The 4448-nt window shown below is 42.2% G+C and overlaps 1 pseudogene; it reads right to left on the bottom strand.

The window, feature by feature from the left end:
* Positions 1-3783: 3783 nt before the first annotated feature.
* LOC126482991 (5S ribosomal RNA) lies at positions 3784-3901 on the bottom strand (annotated as a pseudogene).
* Between the last annotated feature and the right edge of the window lie 547 nt (positions 3902-4448).

The raw sequence follows: 4448 nt of genomic DNA, 5'->3' as shown, positions 1-4448 counted from the left end.
TGAATGAACATGATGTAGATGAAGATACAGTCGTGGATGTGATACTGAGAGAAGAATTTGACAGAGCACTGAAAGACCAAAGTCGAAAAAAGCCCCCTGGAATAGACGACGTCCCCTGAGAACTAATGGTACCTTTCGGAGAACTATCCACGGAAAAAACTATTCCACCTGGTGTGTGTGATGAATGAGATAGGTGAATTACCCTCAAACTTCAAGAAGAACATAATAATTCCAATTCCAAAGGAAGCAGTTGCTCACATATATGGAGGTTACTGAGTAGTCTGTTGACGGTGAGGGCGTTAGATTAGGAACAGAGTTACTAAAAGCAGTAGAGCAGTGTCGTTTGAGCAGTAAAACAAGTGTGAAGGGCGAAGCAGAGAGCATATAACATGAAGATTGAAAATGGCAGGGAAAGCGTTTCTGTAGGAGACACATTTGTTAATATCGAATGCAAATTTAAGTATTAGGAAGTCTTTTCTGAAGGTATTTGGATTGTAGCCTTTTCTGTAAGTAAACCGTGGACGATAGGCAGTTCAAACAAAGAGAGAACATAAGTTTCTGAAACTTTTTGGGCAAAACTTTTGAATTCAACCTTGTAATTTTGGCGGCGCCAGGAGCAGTTATAATGTCGCGTGCAGCCGCAGGAAAATCGTGCCAGCCGTTTGACCAGCGGATCAGGGACTTGGGTGATGTTGCTACGGAAGTTCAAATGCTATTGATTTGTTTGGCAAGCTAAAAAAATATGTGGATGACATAGATTTTCAAATGGTGAGAACGTTCGCAAAATGATTGTCACATCCTGAAGGGAGAACACTGATCCATTTGGAGCGCTGTGCTAGATGTAGCTACAGCTCGTACCAGAGAGAAATGTGTCAGAAATATCGTAATGGTTCAGTTACATGCGTTTTATTTATTACCCTATGGAATTTTAATTCAAAATTCAAAGCTAGATTATGTGATAAAACGTTTATTGAGTGATAAAGGGATGTCAGCAAACGGGAGGAAAATGTTTTGTTAATCACTGACTGGAAATGTGTTACACATTAAGGGTTTCCGAGTCTCCAGATAACTTCGAGCTCCAGGAAAAGAACAACAGAACATTAAGGGTATAACTCCCGTCACTTGTTTCCGATTGACGTATTGATAGTTGCATCAGGCCAGGATTACTGCTGTTAGTAAGGAATGAATTATTCTTAGATTTGTGTCGGAATATTCTTTGCTGTTTCGATGCGCACCCGGGTCGGCGGAACTTTAAGGTAACACTCACAAGACTTGCTGCAAACGTGATGTCATTTTGACGTCACATGCAATATTCACAATAGCTGGAATTGCTGTCGTCTTTCGTTAGCGTTCCACGCGGGGAATAGCTCAAACAAGTCGTTGACGGGAGAAATGTACCAACCGGAAACGCCATTCGTCTGCAGAAAGTCTTGTGAAGTGACTGTTACCCGCGAAATGCACCCAAAGAAAAAGATAAAAGACACACCACGTATCAATCATCCAAATGTGACGGAAATCGGTCCGTGCAAAGTCCGAGAGATGGCACCACCGGTGCGTATCGAGGTCATGTTTAGTTAGTAGCATCTTTGGAAAGAACGTACACCAAGTTTCAGCCATATTTGTCTATTTCTTTGTGTTTGGCATTCGTGCGAATCAAGGAAGTCGAGTGACCGTCAAAAAATGGACGAAAAAGAATTTCGTGTTGTGATTAAACATTACTTTATGAAAGGCAAAATGCCTCAGGAGACTAAAGGGAAGCTTGATAAACATCACGGCGACTCTGCACATTCGATTAGAACAGTTTATAAGCCGTTTTAGAATTTTCGGAGTGACCATATGGGCCCAAGTGATGCAGAACGTTCTGGACGCCCTGTGGAGGTTACTACTCCAGAAATCATTGATAAAATCCATGGTATGGTGATGGATGACACAAGAGTTAAGGTGCGTGAGATCGCTAGTGCTGTGAGCGTATCGAATGAACGGGTACATAATATTTTGCATAAACATTTGGACATGAGAAATCTGTCCGCAAGGTGAATTCCGTGATGGTTCACGCTTGATCAGAAACGGAATGGTGTGAAGTGTTGCAAGGATGGCTTGCAGCTGTTCCGGAAGAATCCACAGGACTTCAAGCGTCGTTTCGTCTCTGTTAATGAAACATGGATATTACTATACTCCTGAGACCAAACAACAATCTAAACAATGGGTTACCAAGGGAGAATGTGCACCAAAAAAGGCGAAACCAATCCCTTCGGCCGGAAAGGTTATGGCGACTGTCCTTTGGGATTCGCAAGGGATAATCCTCATCGACTATCTGGAAAAAGGTAAAACTATGGACCATTTCAAAACCGAGCTGCAAGAAAGACGCCGGCGATCGGACCGCAAAAAAGTCCTTTTCCATCACGAGGATGCACCAGCAGATACGTCAGCAGTTGTGGTAGCAAAATTAATGGAAATAGGATTCCAACCTGTTTCACATACTCCCTATTCCCCAGACTTGGCTCCCTTCGACTATTACTTGTTCCCCAATTTGAAGAAATGGTTGGCAGGACAAAGATTTTATTCAAACGAGGTGATTGTAGCAACTAACAGCTATTTTGTAGACTTGGACAATTCCTATTATTCGGAAGGGATCAAGAAATTAGAACGGCGTTGGACGAGGTGTATAAGTATAAAAGGAGACTATGTCGTAAAATAAAAAAGGTTTACCACAAACACGTAAGTAGTTTTTATTTTTGCACGGACTTTTCAAACGCTCCTCGTACACGTACAGACAAACAAACGATTAGAACTTCGGAAAAACAAAATCTCGAACTGTTCGGAGTGCCTTTCCTCAATGCTCCAAACATTCTCAACTGGGGAGAGGTCCGGTGACCTTGCTGAACAAGGAAGGGTTTGGCAAGCACGAAGAAAAGCAGTAGAAACTCTCGCCGTATGTGGGTGGCCGTTATCTTGCTGAAACGAAAGTCTAGGTTGGCTTGGCACGAAATGCAACAAAAAGGGCCATAGAATGACGTTGACGTACCGCCGAGCTACGAAGATATTCCTGCCTGCATTGTCGTATAGGGCAGCGCTTCGACTAGCCGATTACCCCAGCCGGCTTCTTTGAACCGAACTACACGTCCACTCTCAAAAGCTGACATCTGCGTATACAGTACACACGCCTGTCTGCAAGACACAGATATTTCCCTACTGACGAGTTAACCTACCAAAGGATAGTATTCGAATTTGATCGGCTTTGGATATATTGTAGTGACAGAAAAATAAGGGACACATATATTCTTATACTTGCACATAGGGCTGTTAAGTGGGTGAAACATCCCCTTTCTGAAGGAATACCGCTGAAACGTAACAGAAGCAAAAAAAAAAAAAAATCTTCAAACGAAGCTTCTATGGTTTTTAATGACATTACAACGGTACACCCACATTTATGGAAAAAACTATGTTTTCGCATTCCCCACTCATTCAGCATTCTATGACCTGAACAATTCTGCGCTTCCTCATTATTATACTGATTTACCATAATGTTACAAGAATAATGTACGAACAATTTCAAATATAAAACTAAAACTAATCTCCTCCCGAACAGGCGATGACGGCCCAATGGTACTGACCGGCCACCGTGTCACCCTCAGCTCATAGGCGTCACTGGATGCGGATATGGTGGGGCATGTGGTCAGCACACCGCTCTCCCGGCCGTATGTCAGTTTCCGAGACCGGAGCCGCTACTTTTCAGTCGAGTAGCTCCTCAGTTGGCCTCACAAGGGCTGAGTGCACCCCGCTTGCCAACAGCGCTCGGCAAACCGGATGGTCACCCATCCAAGTGCTAGCCCAGCCCGACAGCGCTTAACGTCGGTGATCCGACGGGAACCGGTGTTACCACTGCGTCACGGCCGTTGACAATTTCAAATGAAACATAATTAAACCTGAAAAACTTATAGCTTGAAAAGAAAATACTCAAAATGTAAAAACAAAACACAAATACAACACAAGGTATTTTGTGTTTCATAAAATTGAAAGGAAAAAACTATGTAGAACAATATAGGTAGAATACACATATAAAATAGGTATTGATCTGGGAAAGACTTATTAAACAGTCCAACATGACAACTGGCATTGAAGAGAACACGTACTGGGTGTGCGGACATCGATATAGAGAAATTTCTAGCTTATTTGGGACAAGTGCGTCTTTGCAATAGCACTTCATCATATAGGCCTAAAACTGAATTTGGTAATGACAGTGCTGTACGTTTTGCTATTAGCCAAATGTCGAAATGAAAAACAAAAAAGAGAGAAGGGAGGGGATTTAAAAAAATAGTTTTTCGAGAAATATGGGTGGGCTTGTTGTAATACTTTTTTTTTTTTTGAGGAGGTGTTTCACTCCCTTAACGGTCATATGGGCATATATAAAAAATATGAGTCTATTAATTTGCTGTATGCTACAACAT

This window comes from Schistocerca serialis, chromosome 5, assembly GCF_023864345.2.
Source record: "Schistocerca serialis cubense isolate TAMUIC-IGC-003099 chromosome 5, iqSchSeri2.2, whole genome shotgun sequence".
NCBI lineage: Eukaryota > Metazoa > Arthropoda > Insecta > Orthoptera > Acrididae > Schistocerca > Schistocerca serialis.
Note: the sequence above shows the minus strand (reverse complement) of the source record. Positions and strands in the feature narration are given on the sequence as shown.